Source organism: Odocoileus virginianus, chromosome 21 (genome assembly GCF_023699985.2).
Source record: "Odocoileus virginianus isolate 20LAN1187 ecotype Illinois chromosome 21, Ovbor_1.2, whole genome shotgun sequence".
Lineage (NCBI taxonomy): Eukaryota > Metazoa > Chordata > Mammalia > Artiodactyla > Cervidae > Odocoileus > Odocoileus virginianus.
The window spans coordinates 48000701-48028079 of NC_069694.1; positions in this window are offsets into that span (position 1 = coordinate 48000701).

The window sequence follows — 27379 nt, forward strand, 5'->3', positions numbered from 1 at the left end:
TAAAAGGAAGCTGTGGCTAGGAGTTTGCATATTCCATAAGTTAAATTTACTTATATTCAGTAAAGGGACTCTGGCAACCTTCCTTCAGTGGTACTAGATAGCTTTGCCCAGTCGTGTGACATTTTTGGTCTACCCAATTCCCTAAAAGCCAATAACATCAAGATTTTCAGCATTTTTTCCTATCACGTGCCTCTTAATTAATGACATTAAACATGTTTGGGCAGCAATTTTCTTCTAAAGTTCAAAAGGCAGAAAACACAGTGTTGGCTGAGTGGAGAAGAGCCTTTCCCAGCACTAAAATAATCCAAGCCTGAATGTAAGGGTTAAGAAAAATTGTTTATTATTTCTAGCTCTTTATTTCCTTGCTAATTATTAAAAGCAAACATCCAGGCCCACCTGCCCAGGATGTGACTGCAGCAAACAGGACTCCCCGGCTCTCCTCCACTTTTTGCCCACCTAGGAAGCCCACACCCCACCTCAGTCTTCTCGGTTAAGAGGTCCTAAACTCCCGTGGAAACCACCTGTCCTCAAAACCATTCCCGGGGGCAAGAAACGGGTAGATGCGGGTGAGAAGAGGAGGAGACATTTGGCATCTCTCGGCTCCTAAAGCAGGAGAAATGCCAGCCTCGCTGGGCGGCGGCCAGCCCGCGCTGTGCGAAGCCGCATTGGGAAGCTCCCCTAGTCCGGCCGGAGCCAGGCAGGGCTCAACCCGCACAAAGCATTCTCTCCGGGAGTCATCGCTGCTCTTGATTTTTAACCATATCCCAAACATACTCCGGTGTAATAATTTATTTTTACGACCGATTATCAAACAGAAGAAGAATTTAACACAATCTTAATGACAGAAATCACCCGACGTTATCTCTGCAAGGCCCCATTTAACCCCATGGGGTTAATCCCGGACAAGTGAGCATTTAACTGGCCCAGCAGGAGAACTAGCGATATTTCGCGGTGTCGAGGCCGGTTAGCTCCATACCACTTTGAGCGTTTTATTCCAACAAATGGTGCTTTTCTCTCCGATTCACTGGGAAGCCCAATGCGGAACCTTTGTTTTCTTCTTGGCAAGTTTACTTGGCGGGGGTCCCAATTCGCCTCCCTGTAGCACATATCACATATGTATCTTTACATTTTAATCCAGAAAGTGGTAGTTAGGGGCGGAGGTCTGTTTGTGTGTGTGTGTGTGTGGTTATGTCCTCACATTATCAAAGGTCAACAACCTCCTAAGAATAGGCACTTACTTATTAAGGAGCCTGGGAAACATGGGAGAACAGACGACCGGCAAATGTGAGCTTTTCTTGTATTCCTAAGGAAAGGTTATCCCTTTAACCCCTCTGTCTCTCTCTTTCCCTCACACACACCCCTAAAGACCACGATTCAATTCAACAAGGTCTGTGCGCAGAGGACGTTTTAAATTTTACACAAGCGTGCAGACTTCGAGCAGCAATAGCCCTCGACTGTTCCAGAGTGAAACCAGACTATCGATCGCACCGCCAAAACTCAGACCCTGCCACCAGCACCGCAGGTCGGCGGTGCCACGGGGTCACACACTCCATTCCACCCTCAGCTGCTGCGCGCAGTCGCTGCCCTCCGGCTCCGTAGGGCTGCTGTCAGCTCCTCCACCTCGCCACCGGGGCGAACCTATGCTAACCCAAGCCTCGCGCGCTGGCCTCCGCGGTAAACCCCGCACCCACAAGCCTGGGCGGGGCGCGGCCGAGGGCCGCCGGGACGGGGTGGGCCCTGAAGAGCTGCATGCAGTGGGACGTAGTGAGCGACAGAGGTCGCTGTTGGACCACTTTTCCACACCAGCTAGAGGCACAGAGGTAGCTCGGGGTGTGCGTAGATCAGGCCACACATCAGGAGATCATCAGCAAAGAGCGAGGGAGAGGGAGAGGTGATGGGTCTCAGGAGTGCAGTATAATTTGGGGAAAGGAATTAACGTTCCTTGGACGGCTGCTTCCCGTCCCAACCGGAGGCCAAGTGTCTTAAGTTCCGAGCAGGCGCGCCAGGTCTGGCGGCCTCGCCCGCGTGCGCCTCACTCGAGCCCCGGAGGCCGGGAGGCGGGCGCCCAGCGCTCGGCATGCGCCTAGCTCCAGGTCTTACCGTTGGCGCCGGGATGCTGCCGCGGGAAGAGCTTGCTGCTGGCCGCCTCTTTCCGGCTCTCCGGAGAGTCCGTGAACTCGACCTTTTTGATTTCGGAGTCTTTGGAGAAGAGGCATTCAACGGCCGCCGGCTGCACGCCTGGGCCACGCGCGCCCGCCCCACGTGCAGGGAGAGAGACGCCCCGGACGGCGGGGGAAAGTATCGGGGTGTCGAAGAGAGTGGGGAGGGAGGCAGGAGCGAGGAGAGAGAGGAACAAAGAGCAGAGACCCAGTTAGAGGAAAGAGCGGAGGGCGGGCCAGTCTCCCGGACCGTCTGGCAACCCGGCGCAGGGCGAGGTTCTGTCTCCTCGCCTCCCGGGCTACCAGCGGCCCCGGCGAAAAGGAGGCCCGAGGCTTGGAGACGCGGCGCGCGGCTTCCTCCCCACCCACAGCCCCCCACTAGGAGAGTCCCCCGGCGTCCAGGTTCTGATTTCCTTGCGGCCCTGGCCGGCCCCTCCGGGAAGCGCCCCTCGCGCGGCCTCGCCGTAAGACCCGTGCCCTCTCGCCGCCCTCGCGTGGCGCGGTCTCAGGTCGGGTGACCCTGGCGGAAGAAACGCCTCTTACCTAATTGCACACACGCCGACACTAGTTTGCGGCAGTTGGTCTCCATTCCCCGTTACCTGCAAAACAAGAGAAGGAGGGTCGTGAGAAGCGGCGGCGGGCGGGCGCACAGGGCTCGCAGGGGCAGACCTGCGGGGCAGACTTCAACAGGACCCATCAGGCGCCCCTCCGTACTGTGTTTCAGGAGTGTTTCTCGGACCTGACAGTCTCCGGCAGCACGAGCCCGGCCTCATCCCCACCCTTGCCCCCGCTCCTGAACTTCCGAATGTTTATCAAAGTGTGTGTTGGGGGGTGGGGGGGCTGGATGTCTCTACAGAGCTGCAGCCAATGGGTCCAGGGGCTCGTAGCCGATAAAGTCACCGCGTTCTGGGAACCCAAGCTGTGCAGTTACTCACAGGGGTCCCTGTGTCACGGGTTAAAAGCCATGAACACGAGGATAATCTTGGGGGGGGGTGATACAAAATTTGGGTGAAGAGGACTTTCTCCGTGGGCAGCTGTGTGCGAAGGCCAGCACAGTGCTTGTCCGTTAGTTGAAGCTCAGTAAACATTTATAGTGTCAAAGTCAACTTGCTCCTGTCCTAGATAGAAACCCCCCCCCCCCCCCCCCCACACACACACACACCCCGCCTCGATTTTCTGTAATTCTGACTCGAACAGGACTCCAAGGCCTAGGATGCTCCAGAGCGGACTGGCTTCGGGCCTCTCCTCTATCAGAAGCCACTTTTCCATATTTAGCCACACTTTCCCCTGGAGATACTCACCCGGTCATTTATTTACCCTAAAGTATGATTTAAGATCGCAGAGCAGGGGAACCGAGGTGGAATGAGTTAGACTGAGGAGCGCGGGCAAACGTCCCCGGAGGGTTTACTGCCCGCCAAGGGTAGAGAAATAGCTCTGAGAGAACGGCTCCCCCCCAGTTCTCCCCCTTCTCCTCCCCGGCAAACCAAATCTTTTTTTAAATTTCCAACCACAACGCAGCGAGCCAGGCGTTTAATGCGCGCCCCCTTCTCCGCCACAGGCAAACCGGGAGAGGTGGGTGGCGAGGGGGCTCTGTCGGGGTGGGTAGAAGAGCGGCGGCTGCTTTAAAGACAGAAGAAAAGAATGAAGGTCCCAGCTCCCCAGGCCCCTCGGATCTCGGCGCCTGCCTCGCTCCACGCTAACCAGGGTACGCCAGCGGCGGGAGGGCATCTCTCGCTCGGATCCAGGGCTGGGGTTTCGGGCGGGTGTTTGCCGGGTTGTTCGAGGGGCAGAGGTTGGCCAGGGAGCTGGGGGGTCTGGCTCTGGCCTAAGTCTCATTTCTAGGTTCCTCGGCCTCTCCTGGAAGGAGCCGGGACCCAGGGGCCTCGGGCCAAGGTCGCTGCCTTGCGCAGCGGCCTGGGGATCCAAGGGGTGGGGGTCTCCAGGCGGTTCCCCCACCCGCCTGGGGACGCGGGTGGACGCGGGCGGGGGCTCTGCGGATCCTGGCGGGCCCGGGGGCCCAGAAGTAGCAGTTTGGCGGTTCCAGATTTAGTGATTCTGCAGTAAAATCACAGGATTAGTCCCTGATTGAGATGTCTGTTCGTGAGATATTACAAAATTCATTATCACAGCTTTCTACTAACTCGATATGAAGTAACACAGATGGGATTTTATTAGTCCAGACTTCAAATGTTTACTTATGATAATTTCGGTGAAAATTTGCATGTCATCATCATTTCGATAACCTTTTTTTTTTTTTTTAAACTTCTGAATTGGCTGCATTATTAGCCGGTAGTCAGAGCTTTGCAGATGGTAACCGCAGATAGTTTTTATTTTTAAAAATAGTAAAATCTACAAAAGAAAAAGATCGGATTGCTCAGTGTAAAGTCAGTCGATTATTACACATTCTCCCCCCCCCCCCCCAACTCCCACGCTTCAGTGCTGAAGACCAAACAAAGCAATACAAAACAAATCTTCAAGAACTCCTCTCTAAAGACTGAAAAGAAGGTCAAGGCATGTTCCTTAGCTCACTCCTACATGTCCTTGTGACTTGGGGATTTATTTTGCAGTCAAAATGAATCCTGAGATTTGCACTTTTTTCCCTTCATATAATGACCAAACCTGCTAGATGAATTGAATCTAAATAACTGGGGAAGGTAATTTTTTAAAAGAGACTTCCAATTCCCTCCTGCCTGCTGATCCTTAAACTTGCCCTGTCAAGACAAGTCTTACAAGACAAATTTGGCTGCCGGATTTAGAGACGGGCTTCAGTGGCTAATCTCACAAATTAAGATGAGCAACTTTTCCTGTTGGAAAGTTGTTCTCACCCCAAAAGTTCATGTCCTGGTTGGAAGATATAAGCCAGGCAATCTTGTTTTGGTCAACTTGAGTTTTCTATTGTGAGCTCACTAAAAAGCCCAACACAGCTAATGGGAACACCCTGAACCACACTGGCTAACAAAAGCAGGCAAGCCCTGAGAAATAAAACAATTTGCTTAAAAATAATTTCTGATGATTGCCATAAGATGAAATTGTAGGAATGAAACATAGTCCTAATAATTCTACGTTCTTTCACATTTCCCTCCTTTCCATTCACATTGTTATCCTATAGCAAAATCTTTACTGAAAGTTTAAAAATAAACATGATAAGAACATATGTTTTAAATGAACTAAATTAGTGAGATTAGTCAGTAAATTAATTTGCAGTGGGTAATCATTTAAGGAAATTAAAATACTGCTTAACACAGTTCTGTATTTTAGCAGTTTAAGCCTTCTTTTAAACCAATTAATATTGGTGATTTAGGAACACTTGGGGACAAACATACTCAACTTGAGGAACAAAGCCCCTGAATAATTTAAGTGCTGTTTTGCTGAGGTAGAGCAGAACATTCCATATGTGAAGTAGCTATTTCATTTTTAGGCAAAGTTTGATTATTGAAACTTTGTATGCTTATTTTATGTTATATCAACAGAAATCCTCAGCCTATATTGCTTAAGTGCTTTGTTTCCTTTACATAACTGGTATTTGTATTTTTAGATGGATTTCCTCCAAAATGATGTTAAAAGCAACTTTAATTCTTATTAATGGCCTAAAAAGAATGTGAGGAAATATCTCTAAATCAAATTAATTTTTCATAAAATATTTTAGAATGTATGAACTCCAATATTATTTTAATTCATGGTAGTAATAAGTTTTTTTTAAAAAATTTAGTTTAATAAGACATATTGCTTGCACAAATAAAATAAAATTCACAGGACCCTATGATGGTTTGACTTCTAAATTGCTTAGGAAAATAAAATCATTAAATTGTAATAAAAAGAGGAACATATTTCTCAGATTTAGAATCATAATTTTTTCCTTACTGGATGGTTGGAAAATAGTCGTCTCCCCTGTATCCATTTAAAATGTATCTCCCAAAGTGCAAGATTGGAGTTGACTGGTAATCAATTTAAAGGATTTATAATCCGAAGTAATTGTGTGAGCTTGGCATTCAGGCCTGGCTCCCAGGTAATTCGCTTGGGCCTGAGAGGTCACTAACTGCCAGTTAAGATGGAATCTTTTTTCCAATTGGTAACAATGGGAAGGGGGCTAATCTTCCAGTAGCTGAAACTTTGTACCCGGCCCTTTATCTTGAGAATGCTAATCCTCCGTCTGAGGATTTGTCCCTGCAGTGTTGGCACCAAGATTTAAGGGAAGATACCTCCTTTTAAATGCCAGCCATGGTCTCGCTTCCCACTCGACTTCAGCACCCCATAGATTGCTAGTGTCTGTGGCTGGGGACCAAAGGAACAGGGCTTTGCAAGGTCTGTTTGCCAACTGCGTTACCTCGGGGGGAAAGACAGCCCCCAAGAGCCACAAATCACCTTCGGTGAAGATTCTCTAAAGTGGAACAAATTTCCAAACTCGCATTATCTCACATCCCTGCGGGAGAGACGGCCTCCACTTACCGGCTACCGGGAGAGAGCTGCAGTCTGCGCGTCCCGCCGCGTCCCGGAGAGAGTTCCAGCGAACCGAGACGCGGACTGCACCGCCGGCGCCCGAGAAGCCCGGGCGGAGAGGACTGCGGGGCTCCCGAGGGTGCCAAGTTCCGAGGGGGGTCCAAGGGCGCGCAGCGGCCTCCGGAATCTAGCCGTCACTGGCAGTTTCTTTCCGCTCTACTCCAGCTTTCTCGCTCGCTCTCGCACGCTCTCTCCCCTCCCTCGCTCTCATCCCTCTCTCTTGCCTCGGCTCCGACTCCGTGTGGGGAGTGACGTGACGTCAGCAGAGATTCCACCAAACTCCACTGCACAGTGGCGGGCGCGCGGGCGGGCGGGCGGCCGAGCCGGCAGCGCTGCGGCCGATCAAGGAGCGAGCGCGGCGCTCGGGAGGGCGCGGGGGGAGCCCGCAGGGGCGACGGGCAACCCGGCGGGAGCGGGAGGCGAAGGCCAGCGGGCCCGGGAGCCCGGAGCCCGAGAGGAGCCCGGGGAAGGAAACCAGGCGCGGGAGCCGGGCAGGGCGCTTAGACAGGAGCAGACGGCGCAGCAGGCGCGAGCACTCCCACTGGGGAAAGGAGGACGAGAAGGGAGGATGGGAAGGAGGAGAAGGAAAAGGAACCTGCGCCAGATCAGGAGCTCTCATAAATCAGAGGGGAAGGGCAAGGCGTCGGGGAGACGTCGGAGAGACACGCTCTCCTGGAGTGTGTGTATGGGCGTGCGTGTGTGTGTGTGTGTGTGTGTGTGTAAACCCGGACAGGGAGGGAGGGAGGGACAGAGAAAGTGGCCTAAGAAATGGAACAAAGGACTGTGTGCCTGGGTTTGTTTGGGGGCGAGGCTTGTAGGGTGTGAGTTCGAATATGTCACACACAGGCAAGGGTAAGGAAACAGTCAGGCCTGCAAGGGTGAGGAAAGAGTTCCTAGATACCAGGGATTGCGGAAGAAGGCAGGAAGCTGCAGAGAAGGTTGCGCGAGGGGGTGAGAGAGGATGACAGGAGAAATCTGGAAAAGTGGGATGAGCAGGGGGTCGGTGGGATGACTGGGTTTGGGAAGAGGGTAGGAGGGAGACAGCTAGAAGGGAGCTACCGGCTCGTCCTCCGCGGAAGGCCAGGACGCCTGGCCCGGCACCGCCGGCGGCGACACCGTGCCGAGGTCAAGGCGAGTGGGTCGGGCGCACAGCGCCCGGTGTCCGCGCGCAGGTGGGCACGGCCGCGCTCCGGCCGGTGTGCACTAAGGCACTGCGCTGGGCCAGGCTCGGGTGCTCATGGAGTCTAGAATTTCCTCTGCTGTTCTTACACCCAACAAGTTCACTCCGGGTCACGGCTATCTCATTTTTTAAAATGACGAGGTTAAGGTTCCTGGCGGGCATGGTATTAAATTGCAAGGGATGGCGGTGGGGGTGGGAAGGGAAGCTCCCCTCAAATCCACATTTGCTCCTAAAAATCGAAGAACGTGTGAAAACGGAAGGGGCGTTTGCCCCTCGCTCCCCGAAGCGTGCCCTACTTCTAAACCCTGATTTTCCGATTTCTTGACTCCAGCAAGGGCTTGTGTTTTGGTGGCCAGAAGATATTTTTGCTGTGCCCTGCCTTTGAGTGGTAGGACTATAAACATGATTCGCTGGAAGACCAGGTGGGAAGGCTCTGCCAGGCATATTGGACAAAGTTCTTTCAGTCTCTAGGGCATCCTGTTAATGTTGGTTTTTGGAAAATGTGGGAAAATAACCACAGCTCCTGGTCCTATATTCTTACCAATATTATTTCCTGCATAGGAGCAAAACTCAACCAGGCCCAGCATTAGAGAGGCCCCCTCATCTTTGGGTCTCAGGAGAGGATAAAATCCCCTCTAAAAGTTGTATTGCTCTTCCTACATCAATATACCAAATCTTGCAATTTTAAGAAAATATAATGATGCCCGGAGAATGTGTGTGAAATATGTACATCTTTGAAAGCCTGGCGTTTAAAATAACCAGGTCACCATGTAGGTGCTGGGCTTTCCCTACATTTGGGAGCTGTCTGGAATATGTTATGTGTTTTCTTGAATTACTCCGTGTTTTGAATTCATTTGAGTTAGCAGTAAAAACAGGCAAACAAACTCACTCAATTTGTTTTGAGTGCTAAATCCCTTCACTTTGAAATAGCTAACAGTCGACAGATGGACTCATTTTATGGAAAGGGTTAGCCTCTTCAGCCAGGAAGAAAACTGACGAGAGGTCTAGATTTTTAAGCCATTTCTAACCTCCACATAACATCCGTGAAAACTCAAACTTTCTCTCTTTACCGGTGGAAATTCAAGACAGTTTTATTCAAGGGGAGAGAAATGAGGGGGAAATGCCCACGTGCTGTTTTTACTTTTATTTCCCCTCTGTCTGGGAGGATTTCTATTTCTGATTTCTGAAATCTTGCTGAGGCAAGAAAATCAAATTTCTCCAAGTCCCACGACTGAAATCTAAGGTCACAACATACTATATAATTTAGTCCAAGAAAGACATTTTCCTCTCTACCCATCAAAGATTTTTTGCCGCCTCCCCAGCCCACTGAGTTATGGGTTAATGTCTGCCTCCTTCTTTTCTTTTCATTTTTATAGAGATTAAGAGATGCTCAGAGCAGAACAGCCTCGCCTTCATCTGGAGGCAAGGATGGAGAATCTCGCGGAAAAGTGGGAAAAGAGTGAGAAAACCAGAGGCAGAGTCAGAGACGCCCGGGGAGACGAGGGAAAGAGAAAGGGACTGCGCTGGAGATACGCGCAGATAAGCGCGTGCCACCCCCTCCCCCTTTCAGTATTCCGAGGTTTGCAAACTGGGGCTGGGATGGAGGGGCTCTGGGAAGCTCGCACATCCCTCGCCCCCCCTTCTGTCTGGAGTCTCGCCCACCAGGGGCTGGTTAACCCCAGTCCCGGCCGCCGCAGACACCGCGCCGAGCTTTTGGGTCCTCGCCTCGCCCAGCGCCAGTGCAGCTGAAGTGAGCAGCTGGTGGGAAATGCAAATGGCTCCTGGAGAAATAGAAGATACAGAATGATTCTCATTCCCTCCTCGAGTGTGTGGAAGGAGCTGGACATACGTTTCACGCTCCTAATCCTTCTTTTACATTTTTAGTCATACTCCTATTAAACAACTAATTAATGCCCAGAACCACCAGGGAATACATTAGGCATGCAGAGGAAAGGCAGGGTGCTGTGTGTGTGTGTGTGTGTGTGTGTGTGTGTGTGTGCGTGCGCTCCCGCGCGCACGCTACAAACCACAGAGCTGATCTAAGACGTGGATTTCAGGTTTTTCTCTCATAGGAGCAGAAATGGAAGAGTGGGCCTTGGCGATTGTATTTAGATTCCGATTACTTCAAATTAGAAGGGGGGTGGAGGGAGCATCCAAGCGAAGCAAGCAATTCCCTGCCATGCAGATGTAAACAAGATTCTAGCATCAAAGGTACCAGCTCCTGAAGGGCCAGATCGCCTGGCTGGGGGCCGTGGTGGGGAGACACTGACCTTATGTATCAGTGAATTTCAAGGATGTTACACTTTTACATAAACAACTCCAGCACAGATCGCCAGGTGAGATTCACTGTTGTAGAGCATCCTAAAATTTTTTTCCCCCAGAAGTAAATGTTCTTTTCAATTTTCCAAAATTTTGAACTATGTCTAAAGATAATAACCTTCCATTAAACCTGTGCACTGCACCATTTTTCACTGCCCATTCCTTCTGTCTTTTTTGATGATCAGATTTAATGTGTGGGGGGGACAGACAATTAGACATAAGGTAACCCCCTTCCCCCAATAAATCAGCATAGGAAAAGTGGTGCTGGTTACATGGGTTCAGATAAGTTCTAGTGAGATTCTGAATTATGCCCCTCCCTCTAACACTTTGAAGCAAGTGACAGAACTGTTAGAATAAAGAGCATATTGTGAAACTCAGGGAGGACATAGCATTTTGTAATCAAAGCAGGGCAAAACCGAGGACAAATGTGGGGTGACCTCTGCCAACTTCCTCTCACTCAGGAGTTAGGATTTAGGAAAGGTACAGTATTATTTTCAAGCCCGCGGTGACTGGCTGCATGCTACCATTTACTTTTTTCACTCTGGATTATGATTTCAGCTCTGGCAAGCAATTTCCCCAGCTCCTTATCTGAAAACAAGCAAGTATGTAAATACCAATGGCTAGAGATGTTTGACTGCCTCAAACATTATTGATTTGTTGGCGGTTCTAAATTTTCTTCCCAGTCCAGGTCTTGTTTCCAAATTTATTCAGGAGGTCTGATCCTACCTCGGATGCTACAATACAATAATTGTTTTTTTTTTTTATAAGGGAGTTAAAGATGAACCAATTGATTTGCATATAAATTAAAATTACGATGCGTTGCCTATTCCGGTGTTTTATAATCATTTCGAAATTAGTACTTAACCACTTGAGCTAAAAGAATATATCAATGTCTGTATTGACTCACTAATGAATTACCTAATTAAAACGTCTCCTGATGTTGGGCTCTGGAAAGATTGTTAAATCAAGGCATATTAGGGAAGAGATGGTTATTGGAAGGGGAACAGACCAAGGTCTGGAACTCAGAACGGAGCTTCCGGTGATTCCAAGTTGTAATTTTGGAGCACGGGCCCTTCTCTGTTGTTAATGATTTTGTGCTTATTTGTAAATAAATGAAGTGGAAGAAGTGCTCCGGAGGCCGCCGTCGCTCAGGCCGTTTGCTGTGGCAGGACTTTCCAGCTCGGACCTAGAAGCGCTCGATCCTGGGGCCAGCTGGCCCAGCGCGGGAGGTGTGTGGCCCCGCCGGCGGCCTGGCCAGCCCGCTCGTCTCCTCCCGCCTCGCCGGCCGCCTGGCGAACTGAGGCAGCGCTCTCGCGGCCCGAAGAGAGAGCTGGAAATAGAGCCGACTTTTAATAGATATGCTAACTGAGCACTTACCTTCGTCCTGAGAATTGGAATAAAAGGTAGCTCTTCTTAAGAGAGGCGGTGCAAAGGCATGCTAGGAGTTCAGAACAGGCTGGCAGCGAGAAATCTGTAGCCTGGGGCTCGCCAACATCTCCTTTCATTTCAAGCACTTATTGATTTGCTGTTGTCATCTTTGGCGACGCAGAAGGACACTTGAAAGAATTTCTGATGGGGCTCTGATCTGAGAAAGGAGGTGACCTGCCCAGGCTCTCACCAAAATTCTTAATTACCACATCAACCGCTTTTTTCAAATCCCCCATCCCACCTCCTTCCCCCGTGGCAACTGAGTTTGCTTATTCTGAACTTTTTAATTATTCAGAAACTTCCTTCCCTCTCATTGGCTTCGCTTTTGCAGCGGTTTTCAATACTAGTCTTCCCTTCCCCCTCCCTCCCCCCTCGGTAGGGTCTGTATATTGATCCCCCTGACCTTTGGCGCCTCTGGGCCTTCCGAAATCTCTCAATCTTTTTTAGATTTGAGGTTGGAAGTCTCCACCCTCTCCACTTTGTGCACACTCTCAGAGATAGGAAGAGTTACACAGACTGCCCTCAAACCCCGGGGATGCAACAGATGTTCCCTGTTCAGTTCTCTTGAAATCTGAAATGCCTGCCTATTTGCACTTGGATCTCTCTCTCTTACGCATTCCTCTTTCAAAGCAGTTTGAACGGTTGTGTCCATGTGCCCACAACATCTCCACCTATAGTCTACCAAATGGTAAATAAAGAGGAACTCCTGCTGTAGATTGGTATACAGATTGCATTAGGAGCCAGAATCCCCAATTTCAGGATTCCTCATTCAACTCTGGTTATCATCTTCATTCAGTCATTCCAAGCAGGGAACCCTCAGGAGACTGCACCATGGAGCATCAGGTAAAGCCACAGTGAAAAGAATAATTTCAGGGTCATTTTCTTAGAATGCTAGTTATGTTTCTGAGTTTTATTGGCAACCAGCTATTTTCAATATATGCAGAGTTAGGAAAAATATGTCAAAATGGTTATTGGTATTAAAGAGGAGAAATAACCTTGGGCTCAACAGTGAAAAAGAGATCCCCCAAAGTCTACAAATCTCAGTGGTTTGATTTCGTTTATAATAATGGGAGTAAATAAGACACAAACTGCCTTATGTGTTCTGTGTACACCTACTGATCTGAGTCCCCATTTAAAGCAGCTATACAGAATTTCTTTTAATTTCTTATAGCAACGTTAAAAAGTAGGGACATGTGACATGGTGAACTGGGGTAAACCCCTTAAGTTGATGCTTTCTGTAAGCTCAGGGGTTTAATATTGTTTGCGTATGGTCTTTTGAGACTCTCTGCTGGGGTTTGTTAGTTCTCACCAGACTTCACATCATTGTTTGAATCTACCTTCACTGCAGCGCAAGTTCAATTGCTGTTCTAAAGTAGAATTTCCTGCCAGGATAATCTTGGTTTTCAAATAACGGAAATCTTTAATTTAATATATAAAAAAACCCTCAGTTTTTACTTCCTTCAGAATTTCTGTTTTGATTTTGCAAGTAATAATAATTAGTATCACTATATGCATTCCTTTTCCTTTTTGAGGAGTGGGTTGTGTCCACTATCACCACCACCACCACAGATGCAAAAAGGAAGCTCTTTTTTGTATAATAATTGGTACTTGAAATACATCTGGCTTAGTGTCATCCTACAAATGTACCTTGTGAACATGCTTATAGTTTGCAGCATCAGGAATAGCTTTTCTCACAGAGGATACGCTCTTTGCTGGGTTCTCATTTCTGGAGGAGTGGCCTTTAGAGTAATGAAGGCGGAAGGGGGCTTTGGAGGTCATCAGACACTTCAGCAGAAATAAGCCTGAGTCAAGTGGAGTGACTGATGCAGGGGTCAGGTCTCCCACCCTGACTTTCTCTTTAACTGGAGCACTGAGTTGCTCACTCTGGGATCCCAAAGCACTCGGTATGTGTGTGGAGTCCTGCATCGTGGTCTGCACCAGGCTGGTTGTTTTATAGGTTCCTAGTTCAGTGATGTTCTTTGGTTGTAGTTCTCACACTTACTGTCATAATCTCCACATTTAGGTTCTGATGCACTTAGGTGAAAACTGCTCTGTTAGTAAGCTCTAGCACACAGAAGAAATGGGACAAGTGAGGACTCACCAGGACTCAGACATGTTTAAATAGTATTAACTGTGTAAAAGCTTCTGGCTCTCCCAGCTCTCTAAACTTCATGTGGACCATGAGAAAATGCCTCTGGCTAATGAGGGCTGATAAATTCCACATTTAAGAAATAATAGCATTTGTATTGAGAACAAAATGAAGTCAGGAAACCTGATACATACCAAATGGGTCTGGCAAATTGAATTGCTAATAATGGTAATAGCTAATATTTATAGAGTGATTAGTTTATTTTGCCACTGTATTGATCATCACATTTATTTTCCATACTAATGTTGTAAGGTATGTACTGTCATTTTACAAATGAGGACAGTGAAGTTTGGAGTGATTGTATCATTGGCCCAAGGTCACCCACCTGAAAAGAGCAAGAGTATCTAAGCATCAGAGTGCAGAGTGAGTAGGAAATTACTTCATATCATGTAGGCAGTAAGTGGCACAGTGGGAATTTGAATCTAGATTTGTCTGTCTTCAGAGTTCCAAATGTTAACAAGTACACTGATAATCATAACTGGAGAGTCAGAAGCCTCTGAGGGAAAGAAATATAGAACTTCCATGTGGAATATTTCAAAAAACAAAAGGAAACTACAGAAACAAGAAAAGCAAATGTATTACCTGGGGGATAGAGAAAGAAATGTCTGAAGTACGAGATAGGAGGAAAAGAGTATTGATTGAATAAAAGACAGCAGGAAGGCCAAACTCCAGTATCTGTCATGGGCAAGTCATCCCAAGGAAAGAGAAAGAAGTTCAGGGATTTTTGTGAACAGTAGGAAAATTAATACTTAGGTTGGTCTGAGCCTAATAAGATCTAGGAATCTAGTTTATAAGAACTCTTTCCCCAGAGGTTCCAAGGGAGTATAAAATATCTAAATTAAGGTTTGAGTAGTTTTATCCCAGAACCAAAGAGAGATGAATGTAAGGATTGAGTAATAAGAGCATCCATGTTGTAATAAGAATAAGAACAGCATGCAAGTGGGGTGGAGAGTGACATCTAGAAAAACCTGTTAGGAATCTGGTTAATGTGCTAAACTGTGCCAGGCTCAAAGGAGAAGTGGATTTCTACCTATCTTTACCTGCCTCTGGTTTGTATCCTAAGAGCTCTATTACTGTAGTCAAGTCATTTGAAATTTTAAATGAGATGACTTCCTGTGTTGAAGAAGAAAGCTTGAATGGAGGGGTGTCAGGAGACAAATGAAGGGGAGAAATAACAATCCAAAGGACACTATCTGTGGGAACAACACTGGACCAGTTGCTGGTAGAACATTAGCCAGGAGAGGATGCCAGGGAACCTTCCACCAGGACCATTTCATCACCTCAGGCCTGTTACTGACCCCAAAGGTTATTCCCAATTCAGGTTTGTCTCTTTGTCAAAAATGAGCCACCATTGGTTCCATGTGGCCTTTTCCAGAAGGGAGATATGCATACATATAAGTGCATTGGAGTCCCAATTTTATATAAGGAAAAAAAAAAGGGGAAGAATCAATTCAGTTTCCTCTTTTCTGGCAATGAACGTCTCATTCCTTTGGGATGTGTGTGTAGAATAAAGAAGCATGAAGAGTAAGTTCATATCAAGGAAAGTGGCATGTGAGTTCCTTTCAAGCAGGATCTCAACTCATTCTGTCACAGAAATCCAGACTATCTCCCGTAAATGCCGTGGTATTTTTGAAAGAAAAATTTGAGGACACACACTCTTATTTTTCATTTCTATCCTGTGGGTCTCACAGTATTTTCTTCCTCAACAGGAAAGAGAAATTGGGATTCAAAGGAATAAAGAATTAGAAAGGACCTGGAAGGTGCCCTCCTCCAATGTTTAAATTACTCCAAGAAAGAGCACTTATTCTTTACAGCATAGAGCACAGTAAGGTCCATTGGTAAAGCATTTGGATGCTGCACAGTTTGACATATACGCTGTGTATCTGTCTGAAGAGATTGATAGCATGTCAAGTAGCTCCAATGAATAGAGGGCATGAATGGAGGACCTTTCTAAATGTTTCATGGGTCTTTTATCCTCAAAAAACGATATGAAAATATTATTAGCTTCATTTAACAGACATATAACTTTATCATAGAGACTTTAAGAAAGTTACAAGAATTAAATTAAAGACAAAGTCAGAAAATTCTACGTTCAAGGCTTTCCTAGCAGTCACCTCACTTCTTGGGCCTGGTTATTATCTTTCTATCTGAGTAAAGTACACGTTTGTTTGTAACTCTATCTGTCCTTCTGTTTGTCTGCCTGTGAGTAGTTTATCTTTTAATCCATCAATTTATCTCCTTGCTGGCTTTTTAATACCCCATAAGTTAACCAATGTTGATGAAATTTCACCCTTACCATGAGTGCTACTTGAGTAGATTGAGATGGTTGTCATATTTTTCAAATATCACACGTAACTAACAGTGCTGCCACTGTTTAAGTGCCATGATTTTGTTCTTATGTGGTAACTGTACACACACCACACCTTTTGTCATGAGGGGACTGTCTCCACTTATTAGCACGTTTGATATTTATCCTGTCCCTTGGGAGGATGTTGATCGTTTTGTTCATGTCACTCATGATGTTGTAACAACTGCCCTTTTGTTTGGATGTGTGTTTTCTCACAAATGTATTTAGTTTTGTTTCCCAAGCCTGACTTCAAGATACTGAAGTCACCAATTCATTTTATAATGTTTAAATTTCCTGAAAGAAGATGTTGGAGTATTATTGGGCCAAGTATGATTTTCCATGCATTTTCCTTATCTGGATAGAAATGTTCTTTCTTTACATTCACCTATTCCACAATTTGGTGGGGGGTGGGGAGTTGTTTTTCCTGAATGTAACCAGAAGGATTCTTATTCATTTTCTTTTATTTTCCCTTCTTTTCTGTGTGGCTGTGTTATGTGACCTGTGGGAACTTGGTTCCCTGACCGGGGTAAGCCTTGTGCTCCCTGCATTGGAAACGTGGAGTCCCAACCACTGAACCACCAGGGAAGTCCTTTCATTTTCTTTTTTTTTGATATTTGCTCTCCTTATTCTCCCCTGAATTATTTCTTCTTTATCTCAGAGATGGATTCCCTGGAAGAGAGTATCTTCCTCTCTCATCGGAGAGCAGCTGTGAATCGCTGGGTTAAAGCTGCCTCCTCTCAGTTCTGTGTTCTTTTTGCCACAGTTGGCAACTCATATTTCTTTTTCCAAAGCATTAATGTCATTCTACCGGTTTCTGATTTACAGAAATCAGTTAGGGTCTACAAAAGTCAATGAAAAGGAAAATAATGCTTTTTATCTGGAAGAATTTATTTATTGCTTTCTTATATTTTAGAAAGAGGACATAAATCATACTCTTTCCTCATCTTCCACCTTTTCCAAATCCACAAGAATATGTGGAATACAGAGAAAAAAAAATCACAAGAGGAAAAAGAATGACTCAACTAAAATGAGAAGAAAGGAGAGGAGGAATCTAAGATTGTGGTTCAACAAGATGATTCAGTTAATTTGGTAGGTTCATTTTGTGGTAATTTGCTAAGCTGAGCTCTGGATGATGGAAATGTGTTTCTAGATCTTTAATGGGCATAAACTGAGTTTAAAAAGGCCAACCAAATCTTTTAATTATATGCAAATGATCACAGAAAAAGAAAAGAGAGATGGCTGAACAGATGTGGTAGGGTGCAGGGTTGGGCGAAGATGAGAGAATATTAGAGGCGGCTGCTTTGCAAATTGATTTAGGAGACTGCTGAGTCTTTCCCTTCCCAGATTAAATTTAAATAGTATTACATTTTTAAATAGAAAACTTACTTCTAATTTCAGATGAAGTTAACATCTCACCTCTTTAACATTGTTTGTATTGTAAGGAATACCATGATTTAGTTTAAATGTTGCTATCTTAGTTTTTTCCTTTAAATACATCTTTTGGAGATTTGAAAAAAAGTAAGAAAGTACACTACTCCCAGGCCCTTCCAAGGATTATTTCACTGAAAAGCTACAGTTCATTTGCTGAGCTAGTCCTGACCTCAGAAATCTCCTGGAGTATGAAAAATGGCAAGCAGGAGGATTTGGATCGGGTTCAAGCCTGCTCTTGTTTTGCTTTATTACCAAACCAGCAAACCTGAATCTTACACAGATATGGATATTTATGAGAGTTCTTCCCAAAAGGGTACATCCTGGATGCTCCAAGTCTGGAGGTCATACAGCCCCAGTAGAATGAGGAGTGTTCTGGGAAAGAGGAGCTTGAGGAAGGAATCTGGGATAGAAGTAGTGGGACCTTCAAGGTTCCTTCTCTGCTATTACCGAGTGTAGGAATCTTTGCTGCCCCCTCAGGAATCTGCTTCTGTATTCTGTTTATTACTGATGGGATCATTGTCCTATGCAGGCCTGGCTTCGCCCCATGGATAGTGGAAGGCAAAGACATGATATGTGGAGTCACAGAGTGGGGGAAAACAACAAAAGCCACCATTTCTTTGTAAAATTTAAAAATATATATATTATCTCTAAAATAGGATGGATTACTTACTGATCTGGATAAAATTCATGGATTTTATTGATTCATTATGTCTGATTTCCCACCTCAGGTGATAAGCAGATATTCAAAAACTGTGAAATTGATGTTATTCTGGATCTTCAAAACAACTGAAAACCAGGCTGTGATATAATAGCCACATTTTTTTTTTTCTTTACTACTATTAGGTTTTAGTTGGCCTGAAAAAGATCTCACTTGTTGGAAGTCATTGACTGTGGTTTTAATTATTATTTTGAACTATGGATTTTTCATAATTTTTTATTCTTGTCAGAATTTTTTTCCTTTATATTTGAGTTCATACCTACATAAAAACACTTAGGAGAATTAAGCTGTCACAAAACATTTAAGAAATCTAAATCAGATATTTTATTCTACTTAGAAATAAAACAATTAAACTTTATGATAGAGTTTTGCTTCATTTAATTTTTATACTTTTTAATTAAAAAATGGTTTAAAATAGTCACATGATTATGAATATATTCTCCCTGTCTATACTCTGTGTTCTATACATAGAGAAATGAGTATGTGTTTAAATATTCCCTCCTTTAAATAGAGGTCCATGTAAAGTATTATGATTTTAAATAGGCCACCCTGTATAAATGTGTGTCTAAATATTTATGTACATATATATGTACATTATATATCAACATTTCCTCTGAGTCCTATCTGCTTATAATTTTGACAACAAAGACAAAGAATGAGATAAATAATAATCAAACTGGGAAAGCTCGTTGACTCATTCAAAGAACTGAAATATAAATTCTTTTATATCACTTACAATTTATTTATCAAATATGTTGTCTCACCCCCTAGTGAACTTGTGTAATGCTTATTTAAGTTCTAGCACAAAATTTAACTGCATACCTCATTTAGTAGAGGATAATGCTTAAATGTAAAAATAATGCCTTATATTTTTACAAAGCATTGTGAAGTATTGATGAACTGTCAGAGAACAAGCAGTCCAGTTCAGACTCTCCCTACAGCGCCTACCCCTAATCTCTTCATTCATAGAGGTGATTTCCCTATAATAGTAATAGCTAGTTAGGATATATTTAATAAAGGATTGACTCTTAATTTAAATAAGAATAAAGTCCCCATGGTAAGATTCTTAGTCAGGGTTATAAGGGAGCTTTTTATTTTTCCTCCCCAAGAACACCTTGGCACAGTTACACGTAATTAAAAAAGTATATGGCTTTAATCTGAAGCTGACTTTTCTTTGGAATAATGTTGGTGAGAGGTAATGAAAACCTCCTTGTCTCAGGCCAATTAAAAAAAATAAGTGACATGGTCTTGGTAGTATAAAATGATATGCTGAAATATTTTTAGATGATGTACCATGTGCCAGTTTCAATCACTAGATTGTTTTGGCCCTGGGAAGGTAAAAATAGTCCCTTTTCATTCATCCAAATACTCTGTGAAAGGAGCTGGGTAATTATTATATTGTACTGAAACTGTATTGAAAGTGCAGCAAGTTTGAAATTTATGAAAAATTTTATTTCTCCCTAAGAATATTAACTGTTCTGGATTATATTTTTTGCTACTTACTCTTTATTTTTATTTTTTGCTACTTGCTTTTAAAATTTATTTATATGAAGAGAAATTAAAAATATGATTTGTTGTCATCTGTCATAATGAAGAGAAAATTCCTAAGTGATATGGCAACAGCGTGCTAAGTGGGCTATCTTGTAAAAAAACAGAACAAAACAACAATAAAACACCAGGTAGAATGACAGGGCCCATTAGTGAAAGTCTAAATTAAAGAATATTTTGAAAGAAAGGCTGTTTTATTTTCTTTCAAGTATACATGTAGTAACCTGGGTTAGGCTTCTAAGTGCTGCGTCCTGGAGCTGCTTATGCCACTTCAGCTTAATTTTTGTAACAGAGAAGAAATAAATATGTAGATGAGCAGATAGAGACAAATACATGAATCTAATCAATAGCTCTGAGAGCTCATTCAAATTAGTCAGAATTTTTATATTTCTATCAATTTCCTATATTTTTTTTTTTTTAATTTTTATTAGTTGGAGGCTAATTACTTTCCTATATTTTAATACCATATACTTCATATGCTGTTTGGTCAAAGATTTAAAGATCTTATTTAACAAATTCTTTAATTTTACCAGTCATCTTGAGAAATAAGGAATGTATGTAACTATTTCTATTATAAAGATGAAAAACATTAAATTACCTAAATTTCCAAATGATTATCTAGACTACTTGCATGATTATTGCTGCCCAGTACATGCTTGTAAACTTTGGGAGGCCATGGGCTAAATATTATCAATCTCTGTGTTCCTAGCACAATTCCCTGATATCAACAATTGCTGTTGTGGAATAGAATAAATGGATCAAATTGACAAACCATCCTTGTGATGAAAATAATCAGGACTGAAAATGACCTATTTGGCAATTTTGATAATAATAACTGCATTGGGCTGTTGTTTTGGCAACTTAGTTCATTAAAAAACCTTTTTTTAAAAATTTTATGTTTCACTGAAGTCAAATTACCCATCTTAGGTCTGTTATACGGATCTCCAAATATGTCTTACCTATACCAGGCAATAGTGTGGGACTCTTTTATGTCCTTTTCCTTAACATTATTTTTCAGTTAAATATTTCATTAATTCAGACTAATGCTTCTCTCATCCTCGAGATTGAAGTAATCAGCCTTCCTTTTCACGTGTATATGCTTTGGATGATGATAATAACTCAAATGTAGTGGGTATACTCTGCTAAGCAATATATTATGTTGGTACTATTGTTCCCATTTTGCAGATAAGAAAACTAAGACTTAAAGAGGGACAGTAACTTTCCTAAGTTCTTGCAAAAACAGAGAGTGAGCAAATAGCTACAAACTGGGATGCAAACCCAGCCACATGCCTGTCTGACTCCAGATTCAAATGTACACACTCCAACTGCCTCTGTCAATGAAGAGTGTAATTTTAGCTCATGCACTTTTCAGGAACTTCATAATTATAATTAGAAGCCTTGGGGGTATTTTCTTGGATAACAGCTATGGGAAAGGCTTGGGCATGAAAAAAACATCAAATATTAACAAAACACAAAGTACATCAGAAAACATTCATTATGCATCTTAGTATCTTGGGGACATTGGAAGTAGTCACAATAGGTAAATGTGAATGTGACAATGGAATAGGCTTTGAATATATGCATTGTCATTAACTGTCATTATTTTATTTAAATCACCTTTAGTAGCACTCTAAATCATCTTTAGAGTGAGAGAGTTTAGCTTTCAGCCTGGCTTTGGTGAGAAATCCAAGAGTCTATGTACCATTGCATTCAGTCTTTGCACACACGTCCCAAATGTCTAATGAGATTCCTCTTCTGAATCTGGAGAGGAGGCCCGTCTTATTTCAGGGGACTTCAGAATCAGCTTCTCTGCTCCCATCCCGATCGCCTCTCATCTTTCTGTTTATATTCAAATATTCTTTGACATACATTCTGCAGTTAGAGACAAAATAATTGGAAATTTGCTTCAGGCAACATATTGGGATGAATCATTTCAGTTCAACCAATAAACAACTGTCAATGACAAGTTCCTTGCCTGGAAAGGTAACCAACAAGGGGGAAAAGAAAAGTACTGGAAAGCAGGTGAAAAGTGAACTTTAAACACTTTACAACCTTGTTTAAGGTCCGATCTGTTTACTTTCTCCCAGGCAGGGCACACAGAAGGAAATGACACATACCAGACAGCTGCCACTAAATTCCTGCTATACTTTGTCAAGTTGGAGCCTCACCATTTTCCAGTGAAATATGCATTATCATTATTTTTCTTCATTTTCCCTATGAACAAGCAGATTCTGGAAGGTTAAGTGAATTGTTCAATCTCACAGAGTTAGGATCAATCTCAGATTGAGCTGAATGCAAAACTCACATTCTTTTCCAGCACAGTGTCCCCCTAGCACAGAACAAAATCAAGCGTCTCTAGTGGTAACTAGGCAGCTCTGCTTCAGATTAGTTATGCCAGCTTTCTTTCTTCTTTTTCTCCTCCTTTTTCTTCTTTTCTACAGGATAAAATTTGTATAAACCAGTTTGATTTCCTGGAGGCTTGTTAATTTCAGCATCACTGAATTTTTTTGGTTAATGTGATGGTTTATTTATCGATATACCCTTCCTTTTCCTGGCAAAAGGAAGGCACTCAGCAGTGTTTGTTGATTGAAAGACTAGCTGTGATAATATTACTTTTGTCTGTTTTCTAACTAGGCATTCTGGGCCTTCAGATATGCATGGAATTTTCTGTAGAATCATAAGATGCTGAGGCTGGAAGAATCCTCAAAGAATATTTGAGCAATCCCTCATTTATAGATAAAAAACTGAGACCCAGAAAGGATAAGAGAATCATCCAAGATCACATGCATGCTTATCACACTGTTGGGACAGGTACTCAGTGCTGTTTTCTGGCACACTCTTCAGAGCATCACTGTACAACCTCTTCTTTTGGCATTTTTCTTGATGAGGTGAGTTCTAAAATAGTGCACAACTTCATTTTTTCATCCCATATTGTCCCGTGTGTTCTCACTTATCCTTCTGATGGAGTATAGTTGAATGGTGGCCCCCTAAAATACACATCCACATCCTAATCTCTAGAACCTGTGGATGTCAATTGATTTGGAAAAAAGATGTTTGAAGTTGTTATTAAGTTGAGATCTTGATATGATGAGGTCATCCTGGATTAGCTGGGCAGATCTAGATCTAGATCCAGTGGCAAGTATCTTTATATCAAGGGTAGAGGCTGACTGAAGTAAACACAGAGGAGAAGACGAGGTGAAGATGGAGGTGGAGATTGGGATGGTGTGGCCACAGGCCAAAGAAGGCAGGCAGTGCAGACAACCACTAAAGCTGGAAGAGGCAAGAAAAGCCTCTGGAGAAGGTGCAACACCTTGATATCTGACTTCTGGCCTCCCAGACTGTGACAGAATAGATTTCTGTGTTCAGTGACCTAGTCTGTGATAATTTGTTGTAGCAGCTGCAGGAAATACATGGGGAAGAGCTGATATTCTAGCCCTGGCATTATGTAAATAACATCATAGAATGGATGTCCTTTCTATCATTCCTGACTGGACACACGCTAAGGGATGTGGGTTTCTGCTGATGGGAGGAGACAGCGGAAGGGCTTCAGGGAAAGATGAATGTTATTGTTGTGATACAGACAGGCAATAATGATCTTTCCACAAAACATAGGGATTTTATTTAAAAAAAAGAACCCAAAGAAAAGTTGGGAACATCAGATCAAATAAAGAGAAGGACTGAGAGAGGGAGAGACCCTTCCTTGGATTTGTGTTAAGTCTCTTTCAGAACTTGGTGTCCTCACAGGGCTTACTGGTTACCTGTGAGCCCTTCTCACTGAGCTACTCCCCTCACTTGTACTAATTCTTCTCCAACCTCCGTCTCACCTCTTGGGGGCTTATTCCCCAGGCCTAACTCCACTCCCAGATTAATTTGTTGCACGGAGAGAAGGCTGATTATCACTCTGTTGTGTGTGTGCATGCTCGGTCAGGTCTGACACTTCGTGACCCCATGGACTCTAGGCCCCAGGCTCCTCTGTCCGTGCGGTTTTCCTTGGCAAGAATATTGCAGCAGGTTGCCATTTCCCACTCCAGGGGATCCTCCCCACCCAGGGATTGAACCGGTTTTTCTTGTGTCTCCTGCATTGGCAGGTGGGTTCTTTATCACTGTGCCATCTGGGAAGCCCCAAACTCATCATTTCTCTGTTTTAGTAATATTAATCTCCACTCCACCCCAACCGTTTGTTTTATTTTTGGCTGCACTGTAGGCCATGCGGGGTCTCTGACAAGTAACCAAACCCATACCCCTGCAGTGGAAGCTTGGAGTCTTAGCCACTTGACCACCAGGGATGTCCCAATAACACTTATCTTTTACTGCTCATCTTAGATCTTAACTTCAGGAGAAAAGTCAGTGGGGATTTCATGCAGGTTCTGTGCCAGCCCAAGGGGGAGACATTAGGAGAGAGGAACATTCCTCCTTTCCTTCCTGTCGTATCAAGTCCAGCCAAGTTCATGAGCAGTGTTCTGTGTAGGTATTTCCTAAAGTCCCAGATGTATTGGGAGAAGAAATCCTAAATATAGAAGAAAAGAAACTCTTCCATTATGGCTGTGTTTTTCTCATGAGTTCTGTAAGTGATATAATGTTGTTTTACCTCCAGTAGAGTCTTCTACTAATACTTGGACATGATTTTCTTTTCTCTCATTCAATTACTTAACCTTTCTGTGCCTCAATTTCCTCAACTGGAATGTGAGTAATAAGAGTGCTTTCCTCATAAATTTGTTGTGAGAATGAAATGTGTTTATCTGAGTAAAGCTTTTAGAGCAGTGCATGAGACGTAATGATAACTCAATAAACGTTGATGTTATTAAGTTGCTAAGTCATGTCTGACTCTCTGCGACCCCACAGACTGTAGCCTGCCAAGGTCCTCTGTCCGTCGGACTTCCCAGGCAAGAATACTGAAGTGGGTTGTCATTTCTTTATCCAGGGAATATTCTCAACCCGGGGACTGAACCTGCACCTCTTACATATGGAAGGTGGATTCTTTACCACTGAGCCATAAGAGAAGCTTAGACTATAAATGTTAGCTATCATTTTATTTGTTAGAAAGAAATGTCTCTGGTTCTTGACTTCTATGAGGAAGGATCATCCCTACATACTCCCAACCTTTTGATCAATTTCTTAATTCTTTTGGTGGTATGTTTGCCTAGTGACAGCCATTATTCCAGTTTCCTTGATAGTGGGGAGCTAGACTGAGAAAAATCCATGGGCATGAAGGAATGTGGTATCTTTCTTTCTCACACTCCAATTAGAGAAATGGAGACACTGACTTGGCAAGTATGTCTGCCTTGTGGTCTTCAAACCTTCCCTCAAGTGAGCTGGTCTGAGGACTAGACTGAATGTCAGGAGTGAGCAGGTCAGTTTTGATTCTCCCAGTAAGCTCAGTCCTCTGACCTAGTCTGTGTCAGTAATAAAGTTGATGGCTTTGCTTATTGGTTGACCCTTTTGTTTTCTTATTAGTTCCATGCTTCTTATTTATTGAAGACCCTTGAAAACATCAGCATGGCTCTCATTGTTCAGGAAAACCTAGGCTAAAATGGATGGAGTGTTTTATTTATTCCTTTGGCAGTACATAGGATCTTCCCTGAGGCCTATAGTGTCTAGCTCCCTGACCAGGAATGGAACCCAGGTCCCCTGCACTAAGAGCGTGGAGTCTCAACCACTGGACCACTGGGGAAGTCACTGGAGTCTTACTTAAGGAAAAAAACCTCTGTGTCTAAGTAGGTACCTCAACTGCTTCCAGGTGTTGGAAGCAGAGTGCAAGGTTAGGACCCATGCTCCCCTCAACCTCTAATTCACCCACTGAACTAACTTGCTCTCTTGTCTTTCTAAAACTTCATAAGTCAATCAGTGATGAAAGAACATCAGAAGTCACTTCTTCAAACTCATGTGCTCCCCAGACAGAAGCCTTTAAGCATGTACCAACAATTCCATACTGCGGAAAAAGAAAGTTGTGCAGTGGAGGGATCATAAACAGAAAATTTTTATTCTCCAGTAAGCAAAATGAAAATTCAGCAAACAAATTGAAGAATCAAGATAAAGACCTCAGAGATGAAATGGGGACACAAACTATATAACAATGAACATAGAACAAAATCCCCCCAACACTCAGGAAATTGCCCTGGTCCTGTGGTGAGTCAGAGTGAACAAAATACTCCTTTAAAAGAAAGTGTTCATGCTCGTAGGAATACGGACATCTTGCATCTACGTACTACTTTACACTGCACAAAATGCCTTCACATCCATTTCCTTATGTGAGTTTTATATGAAATATATGATGTTTGTAGAGGATTACAACAAATGTTGGGAAAAAGAGGACACTCTGAGAGTAGAAAAAAAAAATCATCTGGCTTATAGCTGGTCAGATGATAGGTGTCTAATCCGATAACAGTTGACAGTTCTCTGTCTTTTATCACATTACTGTTTCTACCACTTTTGGTGATGGTTGGGAAAATACTTAAGCTACTCTTTTTTTTTTTTTTTTAACTGTCTTGGAGACTATGACTGCCAACTCTTATGACATTGAAAAAAAACTTTTCATTGTTTACCATTTTGAAAACACATGAATTCTTCTACCAGTGCCTGAATTCAAAGGACTTCCTTTTATTGGTTTATTAACGAGAGACTTGGTTTACTCCTTTTTATATAATGGTTCAGAATAGGAGGATTGTCTGGTTAATTATACTCAAGGGTGTTATAAAGAATGGTTCCATTGTTAAGGGTGGAAGATGTTATGACTAGAAACAGAAAATTTGAAGGCTTAAAATGAGTTAGCTGTGGGTTTTATCACAGAAATAATCTTGTTTTTAGGATTTACACTGGAGTCCTCAGGTGTGGGTTAGTAAAGAAATTAACATGGTGCTTATATCACAAATGTACATGTATTTTAGAAAGTAGTGGTCAATTTCTTACCTCATTGTTGGTAAATGGTTATCGCCAGCAGGTTGGGCTGGAACTTCCCCTATCAAAGTATTGAGACATGTTTCCCCCACTTAGTATTTGACTATTATCTTCTGCTTGCTTGCTTCTTGGGGCATAATTCCAGAGGGTACAGTGTTCTGAGATAGTGGTTGGCAGTATTTGACAAGGGTTTTCTGAATCTGTCCTTGGTAAAGTCATCTGACAGTCTATCGTTCTGCTCAGGTCTTCTTTCATTTCTGAATTTCTTTTTCTTAGCTTTCTGGTCTTTAATAGCAAGTTGGGGCAACTGACTTTTGAGGCTTGTTTCCTGGTCTCATTTATATAATCTCTATTTCCTAGACCTAAGTTTCCTTCCTTATCTCCTTCATATTGCCTTAAGGTATCTCCTCTAGTCAAGGTTGTGGTCTGTAATTGTCTCTGAAAATTATCACTATAGCAACTCCTGAAGCATTTCTTTGTTCCATCAGCTCAGCTGAGATGCTCTCTGATCACCACTGACTGGTCTTATGTTTTTGTTCTTTCTGAATGGCTGTTTTTTTGCCACATTTGGAGGTGAAATGCACTGCTCAATTCCTGCTGAAGTGAAAGCTGGTGATGCTTATCTGTTTCCATCCCCAACCTCCCAAGTCTACTCATTTCCTTCTTCTAGATGCAGTCCACTATTACTCAAATCATGCTCGTTTGCTTT